The following is a 16,297-nucleotide window of genomic DNA, read 5'->3' as shown; positions in this document are numbered from 1 at the left end:
AAAGCAGTTTAGCAAGCAGACAAGTAATTCTTTGTGAAAAAATTAATGACTCAATCATAAATGACCACAAACTGATCCTTGATGGCAGCATTACCTGTGGGTAGCATGATTTCCCAAAGTTAAACTGATCATTGATTAAAAGGTGCTGTGATCAAGTACATTTAGGAAATTCTGTGCACCAAATTTGAAAATTGAAACCCATGATGCAATCCCATAGTAAAGAAACCTGCTTTATTCAGAGGCTCCTAAACTTACATGAGCTTGGACTCCACATTTGCACGAAATGCCTGTTAACATTTCTTGGAACATTTTGAGAAACATGAGCTTAGTAGCTACAAGTTTAAGCAATTTTCAGACAATAATTTAAAAGCAATCAATAGTTACATTTATGCAACCACAGGGCTAATAAAGCAAATCAAGAATACATTCCAAGTATGATTTATGACATTAATATGAATAATGTATTTTAATAACCATTGAAAATAGTCACAAAGACTTGATTTGCTTATCCTCTGAATTGCAAAATATAATTAGGCTGGAGTGTTGGCTTTTATTTATGTCTCAGCATCGAAGACCTTCTATTTTCAGTAAAGTTCCTCTGATTTAGATTGGAAAAATAATGCTGGCCATTCACAAGTTTATTGTCAGTCTACATATTTTCTTGTTTTCTGAAACTTTCTATGATCTGTTAGATGATGAATTATTATTTTTTTTATATAAATGAGATCAAAGTCACTAATTTGTAACAATTAGAAATTATCATTTTTGGTATCTTTGATGATGATTTTAATTTTTTCAAATGGAAGATTCATTTATTCACTCATTTAATAAATATATATTTAGAATGTATTTTGTGCCAGGCATTGTCTCGGGTTCTCGAATACACCAGTGAACAAAACATGCTAGAATTTCTGCTCTTGTAGAAAGTGGAGATGGGAAGAAGGGGAGGCTGTCAATAAATGATACATATACTAAACAGACAAATTACAGAGTATATTACAAGATTATAAGTTCAAGAATTTTCCAGGCAAGAATACTTGAGTGGGTTGCCATTTCCTCCTCCAGGGAATCTTCCCGACCCAGGGATTGAACACTTGTCTCCTGCATCTCCTGCACTGGCTGGCAGATTCCTGACTGCTAGGTCCACCTGGGAAGCCTCAGCATTTAGGCAGTTTTAAAGACATGAGACTAGGCGAGAACTATAAATATGTGAGTAAATATGTGAGCATAAATGGAGAAGGAAAGAAGATCAAGAACTGAAATTAAGCTACTGTGCTACCAAGACATTGTAGAGCTCAGTGGGGAATGACTAAGACTGAAAAGGAGTGGCCAGTAGCCTGGATGAGAGGGGAGTGTGGGTGAGAATGGATACATGTATATTTTGGCTGAGTCCCTTCACTGGTCAACTGAAACTATCACAACACTGTTAAATGACTCAGTGCGTGTGTTTGCTCCGTCATATCTGACTCTTTTCTACCCCATGGACTGTAGCCCGCTAGGCCCCTCTGTTCATGGAATTTTCCAGGCAGGAATACTGGAGTGGGTTGCCATTTCCTACTCCAGATCGTCCTGAGCCAAGGATCGAACTCACGTCTCTTATGTCTCCTTCATTGACAGGTGGATTCTGTATCCCAATGCAAACTAAAAAGTTTTTGTTTTAAAAAAAGATTGACTCTCACTCTGTGGGAAAAAAATTAAAATTAAAAAAAGGAGATGGTTGGACAAGATGATTGGATGGCAACACCAACATAATGGACATGAGTTTGAGCAAACTTCAGGACATGGCGAAAGACAGGAAAATCTCATGCGCTGCAGTCCATGGAGTCGCAAAGAGTCAGAAACAACTGAGAGACGGAACAACAAAGCCAATAAGTTAACAAGAAAATAAAAAAAGGCAGATGTCCTCTAAACCATACAATACAAGTGTATCAATTAGGAAGGGAATCACAGCACAGACAGTTGACAACTGAATTTAGTAACATGGATTTTACTAACCTTGAGAAGAGCTCAATGGGCAGGTAGGAACAAAAGCCTGACTGGTGGGAGCTTAAAAGAAAATGAGAACAGGATAAATGAAGGAAAACATATATAAGCAACTCTTTGAAAAGTTCTCTCTCCAAAAAGAGCTGAAGTATGGGAATATAATTTAGCGTGTTGGTATAGTGATAGGAGGAGAAGGCAATGGCACCCCACTCTAGTACTCTTGCCTGGAAAATCCCATGGACGGAGGAGCCTGGTGGGCTGCAGTCCATGGGGTCACTAAGAGTCGGACATGACTGAGCGACTTCACTTTCACTTTTCACTTTCATGCATTGGAGAAGGAAATGGCAACCCACTCTGGTGTTCTTGCCTGGAGAATCCCAGGGACAGGGGAGCCTGGTGGGCTACCGTCTATGGGGTCACACAGAGTCGGACACGGCAGAAGTGACTTAGCAGCATAGTGATAGGAAGGTCCATCAAGTCCAAAAATACTGATGATGCAGAAAAAAAAGGAGAGAATTGGTGGGAGAGTATCCATGAGTTGGGAAAAGGAAAAGGGGTCTAGTGCAAGAGACTTTTCTAAAAGACTCAAGATGCTGTATGTCACTAGTTTCCAGGCAACTTTTGGCATTTTCAGAGAAGTCTGGGTAAAATTAATGAGCACACATAGATTTTTATGACATTTTCACTATTATTTAGAAGTTAAGATCTCCTTAGGGAATACATACCCACTACACGGAGTTTGGTTATCCCACATAGAATTATGAATTAATAAATATTTATGGCTTCATTCATGTAGAGATTATAAAATGAGAATAAGAGAATTGTTGGTTATTCATCATTCTTCAAAATCATGTTATATGCCCAGGGAGATAGTAATCATGAGGGTATGTGGCTAAATAATATACATGTATTAGTTAAAATCTGGTAATAGCTGAAAATAACCAACTCAGTGTATTTCAGTGTGGACTGAAAGGATGGAGGATGGGCGATCCAATCTGTTCAAGGTTGTTTTATATTGTATCTTCACCATCTTCATCATATAGTTTAAAAGTTGGCCTCTTTTCAGTAAGCTGGAAAGTGGTGGGAGTAGACTTGATGGGGGGGGGGGGGGACCATCACTGTTATCTCCCTCCGTCTAGAAGTGATTATGTCACTTCTCAAACTCAGTTGGTTAGAACTATTCACCTACCCCTCCCCCCTCAAATGTTAGGAAGCTAGGAAGTGCAGTTTAACAGTTAACCATGTGCTCAAAAAGAAGTAATGGGTTTGGCGAGCATCTATGCAGCTTACCATAAAACAGATACGATTTCATGACTTCCCATGAATTGTTAGACTTCAATTTCTCCTTTTGGCTCATACATTAGAATGAAAACCATCAGATATTATACCAACATTTGATAGTCTGCTGTAGCCATTGCTTGAAGATGACCCCATATCATTGTATAATAAGCCAATGTTGATCACATTAATGATTCAGATTCTAAAAGTCATCCAAGAAAAAAATTTCACTAAAAATGTTCTAAGTTTTGATAGTTAATGTACTGGTTAATGAGGAAATTACACAAAATATATACAAAGCAATATAGATCCTTTTTGAGACTGAATAAAGATGGATATTTCAGGGAAATGGTATAGGATGGGGGAAAGATTCAGGTTAAAGAAGAGTGTGGGAAATGGAAACAGTTCCTGAAAATAGGATTATGAACAAGTAGAGGCTGGAGAGATATGCTCAGTCTAGATTACAAAAGCCTTTGTGCACTAAGGAATAAATGTTTTATCCTGCACTGGGACATCACTTTCCCAAATGAAGTATAAGCCCAAGATAGCACAAAATGTCGACTTTGAATACACTGCTAATCTGCAGATAATGCAAAGATAATGTCTTTATATTCCAAAAACACCTGTCTCATCCCTTCCTGTCAAATACACATACAATAAATACTCACCCATATTATAAAATTTTGGCATTGCATATAAGGGATTCACAGCCCAGCAAAATTTAAGGCAATGGATTCTCTGACAAACACCTTTCTGGGAATCAGTACACTGACTGGCAGTGCAGATTCCTAACAGTTGTAATGGGGACCTGAGAAGAGCCGCAGCATTGGGAAACCCTAGCTCTCATTCTAGAGTGAGTATCACTGCTTTCCCCTCCCCATGCTCCTGACAAAGCAGTGACTGATAACACTTCCCTTTGTCAAAGTAGTCTAACTGGATTGGAACCTAGAAATGAGATGTTTCTTAGTAACTCATTGCTACCCCCATTCATGACCTGAGATAAAGTCCATTAAGCAGAAGATAAATGGGATGGATCAAGCCCCCAGAACTACATTGAAATGACCCAGCCCAGACTGCTCAGGTAAGTAGACCGAAAGATTAGATGAACTTATTAGGTCACTTTAGAAGTACTTACCAGATAGAACTTTCAGTTTAGACTAGATAACATTAAACCAGGTTCCCCTGCTCCTCTCTACTAAGCACAAATATAAATCCTTGATACAGTGCAAGAGACAACCAGAGGAGAACTCTAAAAGATGATAAGAGAAAGATGAGCTAAATCCATAGTCACAAAGATTTATCCATGTTTTCTACTAAGGGTTTTCTACTGAGTGGTGATGTCTAAAGGCTATGGGATTTCCTTTTGGAACTGCAAAAATCTTCTGGAAACGATTGTGATGATGTCTGTACAACAGTTTATACCAAAAACTGTTGAATCAAATGAATTGTATGATGTGTGAATTACATCTCTTAGAGCAATTAGCAAAAAAGGAAGAAAAAAAAAAACCCAGAAGTGGCTACACTGATCTATAATAAAATAGATCTCAGAACAGAGAGAATAGCTAGACACAGAGGAACATTACACAATGCTAAAAAGTTTAACCCTCCAGGAAAACAGAATGATCCTGTGTAGGTAGTGAAAAACAGAGCTTTGAAAAACAAGAAGCAGGGACTTCCCTGGTGGTCCAGTGGTTAGGATGTTGCCTTCCTGTGGGTACAGGTTCGATCCCTGGTCAGGGAGCTAAGATCCAACAATGTGTCATGGCCAAAAGACCAAAACATAAAAACAGAAGCAATGTTGTAACAAACTCAATAAAGTCTTTAAAAATAAATCACATTAAAAAAATCTTTAAATAAATACAGAAAGCAAAACTAGATAGAACTCAAAGGAGAAACACATGAATTCACAATTCTAAGTCTTCCCAACCCACTCTTAGCTACTGAGAGAACTGCTAGACAGATCATCCGCAAAGGTACAAAAGATATGAACAATATAATTAACCAACAGTGTCTAGTTAAAATATATGGAACACTTCACCAAACAGCAACAGAATACCTATTTTTTTCCCAAGAGCCCATGGAACATTCACTGAGTTAGAACATAGCCTGGGCCATAAAACACACCTCAGATTTAAACTGAAACCAAAAAGCATGTGTTTTCTGATCACAGTAGGATGAAACTAGACATCAATAACTAGAGAGACAGGAGGACATTTTTTAACCCCTGGAAATCAAAGACACACTTCCAGTCCCCAGTGAAAGAGGGAGTCTCAAAAGAAATTTAAAAATACATAGAATGAAATGAAAATGAAAACAAAATTTATCAAAATATATAGAATGTAACTCTAGTGGTGCTGAGAGGGAAATTTACAGCAGTGAGTGTTTACATTAAAACAAAGGAAAACTATATCAATAACCTAAGTTCCTACTGAGAAACTAGAAAAAGAGCAAAATAAACTCAAAGAAAGGAAAAGGAAAGAGCACAGATTAAAGCAGAAGTTAGGGGAACTGAAAATTTCCTGTTAGGAATAGGAAATCCTCTATTATAAGACTATAACAAAGAATCAGGGAAACTAAAAGCTGATATTTGGGCGGAGGGGGGGGGGGGGGGGGGGGCGGGAACCAATGAAAAGTAAAGTCTCTAGCAAGACTATCAAGACCGAAACCGAAGAAGATATAAATTCCCAGCATCAGGAATTAAATAGAGAATATCACTACCAGTCTTGCAGCCTTGAAAAGATTCATAAGAGAGTACTACGTCCCTGGACTTATGGAGTTCATTCTCTCCTATGGGTTACACAGTAAACAAGCAAACTGGCTAAGAAGCAAGAAATAATCAGGTAGCACTCTGGCTATGACTAAAATATTTCCAGGTGATGTGAGACAGTGACAAAGCAGTGACTTGGGATGGAGAAGACAGGAGACCCCTGTGCAGTGTTGATGTTTAAGCTGAGAGCTAAATGGAGAGAAAGAGACAGTTCTGAGACTCTCTGGGCAGAAGGAGAATCTCTCAGGCAGGTGTGGGGGTTAGTGCAAAGGCCCTGAGGCATAGAAGAACTTGGTGTGTTTTCGGATTAGAAGGTAGGTGTGATTGGAGTCTAGTGAGCAGGAGATGCTGGCTGGTAAGACAGATCACCAGGGGCCAGATCAGATGAGACTTTCCAGGCCAGGGGCAGGGATATAAGATTGCGTTTTGGTATAAAGGGGATATTAGGGGAAGTTTGAAGCAGGAAAGTGACTTGTTCCGAACCATGTTTTTAGGTGACCACTATGGTTGCTACTGGGGCTTCCCTAGTAGCTCAGTTGGTAATGAATCTGCCTGCAATGCAGGAGACCTGGGTTTGATCCCTGGGTCAGGAAGATCCCCTAGAGAAGGCAATGGCAACCCACTCCAGGACACTGGCATGGAAAATCCCATGGACAGAGGACCTGGTGGGCTGCAGTCCATGGGATTGCAAAAAGTCAGTTTCCAGGTGGCTCAGAGGTAAAGAATCCACATGCCAAGCAGGAGATGCAGCAGGCACAGGTTCAGTTTCTGGGTCAGCAAGATCCTCTGGAGGAGGAAATGGCAACCCACTCGAGTGTTCTTGTTTGGGAAATCCCAAGGACAGAGGAGCCTGGCTGGCTACAGTCCACGGGGTCTCAAAGAGTCAGATACAACTGAGCGACTGAATGGCCACCACATGGTTGCTATTGGAGAGTGGACAGCAGAAAGACAAGAGTGGAGGAAAAGACAAGTTGAATGGCTCTTGCTGTGGATGTGATAGAGACTCTTGGCTGCAGAAGTAGAGAAAATTATATTCAAATAAATTTTGACAAGTGATAACTTTTTACCTCAACATTAAAATTTAGAATAAGAGATTCTACTGCTAAGCTTTTATTCTCAGTATAGACTTGCTAACAGTATAATGAGTGCTTCTGTGTTTTTCCATCTGTAGTTATTATGTATTTTCTTGACTTCATCATGAGTCATAGTGATACAGTCCCAAAAGAGAAGCAATGTAATAGGAACCACATTTATTATTACAAAAGAAAAGGTCCCAAAATGCTTGAAAGAACATTTCACATCTATACCAATTTCAGCACTCAATTTAAGTTGAAAAAGTTTGCTTTTACCAAGTCTGTGTGTTTTTGGAAACATTTGCCTTTTTCCAGTTGGGTTGTATAGTTTTCATCTTAATTCTCAGGTAGAATTTCATATGCTAAAACTAACATTACAGTCATGACAGTGTTTTTCACATCTAAAAATTTTTTTGGTTTTATCATTATCAGCAAATATTTATTTCATGTTCACTTGGCATCTGTATAAATAAAAAGAATAAATGGAAATTATTTTAAGTGCATCAAAACTATGATTTTAAAGCAGATCCACAGTGAATACTAGCTGTGCTGAAAATAATACTAAAATCTTTTAAATGTCAGTCATTAATGGACTGCTTTTGGTTTTGACAGCATGTGTCTGCATGTGAGTGTGTGCGTGTGCTCTGTCCTGTCTCTTTGCAGCCGCACGGACTGTAGTTCAATACACTCTATCCCTGGCATTCACCAGGCAAGAATACTGGAGTGGGCTGCCGTTTCCTACTCCAGGGGATCTTCCTGACTCAGGGATTGAACCCACGTCTCTTGTGTCTCCTACATTGACATGTGGGTTCTTTACCACATCCGCCAACTGGGCAGCATAAGATTTTGTAAGTGATCTGGCTAAAGACAAAAGTGCTAAAAATCTTATTGAACAACAATGTGTTTCTTAAGGTTTGGCCATGTAACTCTTCTTAGACCAAGAGTGAAGATTGTCTCTACTTCCTTCTAGGTCACATGTTATCTTTCCTAACTGGGAAAGATAGAAGGCAGGAGGAAAAGGGGAAGACAGAGGATGAGATGGTTGAATAGCATCATTGATTCAATCGGCATGAGTTTGAGCAAGCTCTGGGAGATGGTGAAGGACAGGGAAGCCTGGCATGCTGCAATCCATGGGGTCACAAAGAATCAGACATGACTGAGCGGCTGAACAACAGGTCAATGCAGGCATATGCTAAGAACAGACGGCTGAGTGTTTGCAGGTACTCAAAATGATTACCTTCTAAAGCCTACAAGTGCTAGAAATTGGAAAAAGTAACCGGCCTTCCTCAAAGCATGATACAGACCCTTTCATGCTCATGAATTCTGTCAGTTCCAGTCCTTTCATCCATGAAGACAGAGAATGACTTCTTGGAGCTTCATATCAGAGTCCATAGCTTAATAAACTACCAAGTGACATTCTTATTATGGTTTAAGTGCTTTCCTTATGTTTCCTAATTCAATCATGGTTAACAAGGGAAAAATTACTTCCTAGGTTGGAAGTTTTAATTAATAATTATACTGAAACAAAGCTTAGACTTTGATGCATTTTCACAAAGAAAAGTCTTGAAGTTGATAGAATTCTCCTTTTCATGTTTTTGTTATCACTAGAAGCAAACTGTCTTGAAAAATATCTTAACAATAGGGCCTTGTGTTGAAGTGATACTGATAAGATATGACTGGAAAGAAAGAGTTGGCTGTGCCTTATACACATATTGACAATCTGGAACCCTGTAGCTAAAGAAGAATCTTCATTTCAAAAATGATATTAACTCTTATATTCCCAGTACACACTAGTCATAGGAAAAAAAAATCAGGGATCCTAGACTATCATTCTTTTATTTGTCAATTTGATGCATATCTATTGATATCTCTTACTGAAATATTATATGTCAGGCCCTGTTCCGGGTACTGGACATACAGCTAGGAATGAAGCGAAGTCCTACCCTCTTGGAGTTGCCTTTGGAGTGAGTCCACTAATATAGACCGGAAAAGATCGTGTTCTGTAGTAGGTGATGACTCGCATGGCAACTTCAAGAGGGTAGGACTTCGCTTCATTCCTAGATTCATTCCTTTCATTCATCTCCTTAAACTTCCCCAATTCTCTCCCTCATTGTGATCCTAGCTTTGACCCCTTTCTCTCAGATCCTCATGTGACTGCTTCCTTTGCATGACCCATATCTCAGTTCAGACAACACCTCTTCCAAGAGGGCCTCCTTGACCATAATATTAAAACATATGTACAAGATACACTATATATTAAATAGAATTGTACCACAATTCAATAGGTAGACCCTGCCCCCTCCTGACCCAGTCCCTCTCCCCACAGATCCCACTTCAGAGTAAGACTCTTGTCTCAGAGGAAAAAAAAATCTGAAAAATGAATTTTGTGGAAGAATTTAACCTCTTCTCTTGGTCTTTGTGAGATCAAAAACAAAGGAAACAAATGAAACTGATGTGATACAGAATTTGCCCTTGTAGCGAATGTCTGTATTAAATTTTGTGCTCTCCAAATATTATATTTTGTTTTAAAAAGTCCATGGACTCTCTGCAAATTATTAAGGAAGTGAACAAAATTTTGAAATTTCAATTAATTCCAGAATTATTTAAATAAGTAAAACTGTAAATTGAGACAGAACTATAAAATGAGAGGAAAAGATGATGTTTAAAATTTACAAAAGCGTGTTTTTTAGCATAATACATGCTTAAATTTTGTAACTGTTCTCCATGGTTCAATCTATAAATGTTCATTCACTCAAGCTTATGACTTAATGTTGTTTAAATCTTCTATATCCAATTTTTGTTTTGGCCAATTGTGAAAGATGGGAGTTGAAACTTCCCATTATAACAATTGATTTGCACTTTTTCCTTGAGATTCGGTTGATTTTTATTTGATTTCGCTTGGTGCTGTTTTATTGTGCTGTGCTGTGCTTAGTCACTCAGTCGTGTCCAACTCTTTGCAACCCCATGGACCGCAGTCTGTCAGGCTCCTCTATCCAAGGGATTATCCAGGCAAGAATACTAGAGAGGGTTGCCACGCCCTCCTCCAGGGGATCTTCTCAACCCAGAGACCAAACCCAGGTCTTCTGCATTGCAGGCAGATTCTTTACCAACTGAATCACCAGAGAAGCCCAACAATCCTGGAGTGGTTAGCCTATCCCTTCTCCAGGGAACCTTCCCAACCCAGGAATTGAATCAGGGTCTCCTGCATTACAGCCAGTTTCTTTACCAGCTGAGCTACCAGGGAAGCCTGCTGTTTTATTCAGTTCTGTTCAGTCACTCAGTCGTGTCCAACTCTTTGATACCCCATGTTCTGCAGCCTGCCAGGCCTCCCTGTCCATCACCAATTCCCAGAGTTTGCTCAAACTCATGTCCATTGAGTCGGTGATACCATCCAACCATCTCATCCTCTGTCATCCCCTTCTCTTTCCGCCTTCAATCTTTCCTGTTTTATTAGGTGCATACAAATATAATTTTTTATTTCAAGTCAATTTACTTAAATCAAATTTAGTAGCTATCACTAGCTATCATTTCTTCATTTCTAGCCTTAAAGTCCTTTTATTTCCTGTTAACAAAGCTACTCTCCATGATTTTTATGAGCAAACAAAAACATTCTTGTTATTCCAATCAAGTGATATTTAATCTTTAAAATTGTTTACACATGTGATTGAAGAACTGCGCAGCAAAGAGGGGCCAGTGAGGCAGCTTAGGGCAGCAGCAGCAGGAAGGTGTTAGCATCCCCAGGGTTGGAAGGACAAGGAGAGGAGGGGGTGCTGTGGAGCCCAGAAGCTGGTTCTATCAGAGCAGTAGCTAGATCACAGCAGGAGCTGCCCATCAGGAGATGAAAACACAGAGGGAGGGGCTTTCCAAAGGAAGTTGCCTAGAAGAGAAAGCTGCTAGAGCACAGGTGAGAAATAGCTCTCTCCCCATTCTTTCTACCCTCTTGTCCTGCCAAGCTTCACACTGGCCAAAACTACACAAAACCGGAGGGCAAGGGAACCTGGGAATAGTCGGCTCTGTGATAAACAGCAGGGCAACAGAGTGAGGAACAGATGTGAGAGCAAACAAGCTGTTTCTTGGCACTGTTAGGTTTGCCTGGCATATATTTTTCCATCCTTTCATCTTTCTGTGCCTTCTGATTAAGATGCTTTTTTTTTTTCAATATCCTATATTGCCTATAATTTTGTTTCTGTTGTTGGTCTGATAATCCCTGAATGAATGTTAGTATCTTTAAATTTTTTTCATGTGGTTATTTTGGATTTATTGAGTTTTTTTGTACTATCTGCCCTCACTCCATGTTTTCTTTCTGCTAGTTTAGAAATATACCACCTTTCGTCATTATCCTTGATCCATCTTGAAGAATGTGTTGTCATTTGGGGCTTTTTTTTTTTTTTTCAGTTTGTGTGTGTGTGTTTATTGTATGCTTGTTAGTAATAAATTCTCTTCATTTTTATTGGCCTGAATGTCTTATTTTACCTTCACTCTTGAAAGATAATTCCAGATTGAGGGTTATTTTTTCCAAGCATTTTTCTTTTGGTTTCTGTTTCCATTGAAAAGACAGTTATCTTTCCTTTATAGGTCATCTGACTTTTCTCTCATACCGCTTTTAAGATCTCACTGCTTTTTGTGCTCTGCCATCACATTAAGATGTTCCTACCTGAAGCTCTCTTCAAGAGACAGTCTCATATAAGGATTAATAGCATGAACTCAGGAGCCAGATTGCTCCTATAATTTGTGAGCTATGAAATCTTGGCCATATTAGTTAAATTTTCTGTGCCTAAATAATCTCCTACATTGTGAGGATAGAGGAGTTAATACATGTAAATTGTTTTGAATTCTGTCTGGCTTGTGTTAAGCAACCTTTCTCTGTTTGGCTTTTTAAAAAATCTTTTAAACCTCTTTTTCTTACGACTCACTGAGAGCCGCTGAATTTTCTGAATCTGTTTCATTTATACATTTAAATAGTTCTTTTCCTTCATTCTTCCTGTTAGATTTTGAAACCTTGATGACATGTTTATTGGAGTATCTCACTCTATCATACAAGTCTCTTAACCTCGCATTTTTCAGGGAGCTCTTCCAGTTTGTGAACTCCTTCTACAATTGTTTCTAAATCACCGTTTAGTCAGTTCATTCAGTTTCTAATTTCATTTCTAGAATCTCTATTTACTTTATTTATCCAATTTCCCTGGTCAGTTTTCATAATCTCTTATTCTTCTGTCGTGTTTCTATGCTATCTTTTAAAAGACATTTTATATTTCTATTAAATAATTCTAATGTTAAGAGATTAAGGATTTGATTCTATAGTTCTTTGTTTAATATGACTTCATTTAGATAGCTTGGCTTCTCCTGTTTCTAGATATATTAATACTTCTGGAATTTCAGCTGTGGGTGTTCCCTGGGGCTGGTTTTAGCTGTATTTTTCTAGAGATGATTTGTTTTTGCTTTGTCTGGAATGGTTGAAGTCTGAAATGAAGATTCAGTAGTATGTATTGCCTTAACATCTGAGACTGGAGGGCATCAAATGGACGAATCACAATTCACCTTCCCACTGTACTGTCTAGAAAAGGTTCTCTAGCTAAACAACCCTCCTTATGATAGAGGCCAGGCACAGTGCTTATTGATCCCTGAAAAGCAGGCTTACTTTTCCCACCAGCCTGCAGAATTATTCAAACAAGCCAATCATCAATTCAATTCAGTTGCTCAGTCCTGTCCAAATCTTAGCGACCCCATGGACTGAAGCACACCAGGCTTCCCTGTCCACCACCAACTCCTGGAGCTTGCTCAAATGCATGTCCATTGAGTTAGTGATGTCACCCAAACATCTCATCCTCTGCTGGCCCTTCTCCTTCTGCCTTCTATCTTTCCCAGCATCAGGGGCTTTTCCAGTGAGTTGGCTCTTTGCATCAAGTGGCCAAAGTACTGGAGTTTCAGTCTCAGCATCAGTCCCTCCAATGAATATTCAGGACTGATTTCCTTTAGGATTGACTAGTTTTATCTCCTTACAGTCCAAGGTACTCTCAAGAGTCTTCTCCAACACCACAAATCAAAAGCATCAGTTCTTCAGTGCTTAGTCTTCATGGTCCATCTCTCACATCCATACATGACTACTGGAAAAACTATAGCTTTGACTAGACGGACCTTTGTTGGCGAAGTAATGTCTCTGTTTTTTAATATGCTGTCTAGATTGGTCATAGTTTTCTTCCAAGGAGTAAGCGTCTTTTAATTTCATGGTTGCAATCACCATCTGCAGTGATTTGGGAGCCCAAGAAAATAAAGTCTGTCATTGTTTCCATTCTGTCCCCATTTATTTTCCATGAAGTGGTGGAACCAGTATTCTTGCCTTGAGAACCCCCTGAACAGTATGAAAAGGCAAAATGATAGGATACTGAAAGAGGAACTCCCCAGGTCAATAGGTGCCCAACATGCTACTTGAGATCAGTGGAGAAATAACTCCAGAAAGAATGAAGGGATGGAGCCAAAGCAAAAACAATACCCAGCTGTGGATGTGACTGGTGATAGAAGCAAGGAGGTCCGATGCTGTAAAGAGCAATATTGCATAGGAACCTGGAATGTCAGGTCCATGCATCAAGGCAAATTGGAAGTAGTCAAACAAGAGATGGCAAGGGTGAACATCAACATTCTAGGAATCAGCAAACTAAAATGGACTGGAATGGGTGAATTTAACTCAGATGACCATCATATCTACTACTATGGGCAGGAATCCCTCAGAAGAAATGGAGTAGCCATCGTGGTCAACAGAAGAGTCTGAAATGCAGTAGTTGGATGCAATCTCAAAAACGACAGAATGATCTTTGTTCGTTTCCAAGACAAACTATTCAATATCGCAGTAATCCAAGTCTATGCCCCAACCAGTAACACTGAAGAAGCTGAAGTGGAACGGTTCTATGAAGACCTACAAGACATTTTAGAACTAACACCCAAAAAAAGATGTCCTTTTCATTATAGGGGACTGGAATGCAAAAGTAAGAAGTCAAGAAACACCTGGAGTAACAGGCAAATTTGGCCTTGGAATGCAGAATGAAGCAGGGCAAAGACTAATAGAGTTTTGCCAAGAAAATGCACTGGTCATAGCAAGCACCCTCTTCCAACAACACAAGAGAAGACTCTACACATGGACATCACCAGATGGTCAACACTGAAATCAGATTGATTATATTCTCTGCAGCCAAAGATGGAGAAGCTCTATACAGTTAACAAAAACAAGACAAGGAGCTGACTGTGGCTCAGATCATGAACTCCTTATTACCAAATTCAGACTTAAATTGAAGAAAGTAGGGAAAACTGCTAGACCATTCAGGTATGACCTAAACCAAATCCCTTATGATTATACAGTGGAAATGAGAAATAGATTTAAGGGCCTAGATCTGATAGATAGAGTGCCTGATGAACTATGGAATGAGGTTCGTGACATCGTACAGGAGACAGGGATCAAGACCATCCCCATGGAAAAGAAATGCCAAAAAGCAAAATGATTGTCTGGGGAGGCCTTACAAATAGCTGTGAAAAGAAGAGAGGCAAAAAGCAAAGGAGAAAAGGAAAGATATAAGCATCTGAATGCAGAGTTCCAAAGAATGGCAAGAAGAGATAAGAAAGCCTTCTTCAGTGATCAATGCAAAGAAATAGAGGAAAAGAACAGAATGGGAAAGACTAGAGATCTCTTCAAGAAAATTAGAGATACCAAGGGAACATTTCATGCAAAGATGGGCTCGATAAAGGACAGAAGTGGTATGGACCTAACAGAAGCAGAAGATATTGAGAAGAGGTGGCAAGAATACACAGAAGAACTGTACAAAAAAGATCTTCACAACCCAGATAATCATGATGGTGTAATCACTCTTCTAGAGCCAGACATCCTGGAATGTGAAATCAAGTGGGCCTTAAGAAGCATCACTATGAACAAAGCTAGTGGAGGTGATGGAATTCCAGTTGAGCTGTTTCAAATCCTGAAAGATGATGCTGTGAAAGTGCTGCACTCAATATGCCAGCAAATGTAGAAAACTCAGCAGTGGCCACAGGACTGGAAAAGGTCCGTTTTCATTCCAGTCCCAAAGAAAGTCAATGCCAAAGAATGCTCAAACTACCACACATTTGCACTCATCTCACAGGCTAGTAACATAATGCTCAAAATTCTCCAAGCCAGGCTTCAGCAATACGTGAATCGTGAACTTCCTGATGTTCAAGCTGGTTTTAGAAAAGGCAGAGGAACCAGAGATCAAATGGCCAACATCCGCTGGATCATGGAAAAAGCAAGAGAGTTCCAGAAAAACATCTATTTCTGCTTTATTGACTATGCCAAAGCCTTTGACTGTGTGGATCACAATAAACTGTGGAAAATTCTGAAAGAGATGGGAATACCAGACCACCTGACCTGCCTCTTGAGAAATCTGTATGCAGGTCAGGAAGCAACAGTTAGAACTGGACATGGAACAACAGTCTGGTTCCAAATAGGAAAAGGAGTACGTCAAGGCTGTATATTGTCACCCTGCTTATTTAACTTCTATGCAGAGTACATCATGAGAAACGCTGGACTGGAAGAAACACAAGCTGGAATCAAGATTGCCAGGAGAAATATCAATAACCTCAGATATGCAGATGACACCACCCTTATGGCAGAAAGTGAAGAGGAACTAAAAAGCCTCTTAATGAAAGTGAACGAGGAGAGTGAAAAAGTTGGCTTAAAGCTCAACATTCAGAAAACGAAGATCATGGCATCTGGTCCCATCACTTCATGGCAAATAGATGGGGAAACAGTGTCAGACTTTATTTTTGGGGTCTCCAAAATCACTGCAGATGGTGATTGCAGCCATGAAATTAAAAGACGCTTACTTCTTGGAAGAAAAGTTATGACCAACCTAGATAGCATATTCAAAAGCAGAGACATTACTTTGCCGACTAAAGTCCGTCTAGTCAAGGCTATGGTTTTTCCTGTGGTCATGTATGGATGTGAGAGTTGGACTGTGAAGAAGGCTGAGTGCCGAATAATTGATGCTTTTGAACTGTGGTGTTGGAGAAGACTCTTGAGAGTCCCTTGGACTGCAAGGAGATCCAACCAGTCCATTCTGAAGGAGATCAACCCTGGGATTTCTTTGGAAAGAATGATGGTAAAGCTGAAATTCCAGTACTATGGCCACCTCATGTGAAAAGTTGACTCATTGTAAAAGACCCTGATGCTGGGAGG

Source organism: Budorcas taxicolor, chromosome 14, assembly GCF_023091745.1.
Source record: "Budorcas taxicolor isolate Tak-1 chromosome 14, Takin1.1, whole genome shotgun sequence".
In the NCBI taxonomy this organism is placed as follows: domain Eukaryota; kingdom Metazoa; phylum Chordata; class Mammalia; order Artiodactyla; family Bovidae; genus Budorcas; species Budorcas taxicolor.
This window is presented reverse-complemented; position numbering follows the sequence as displayed.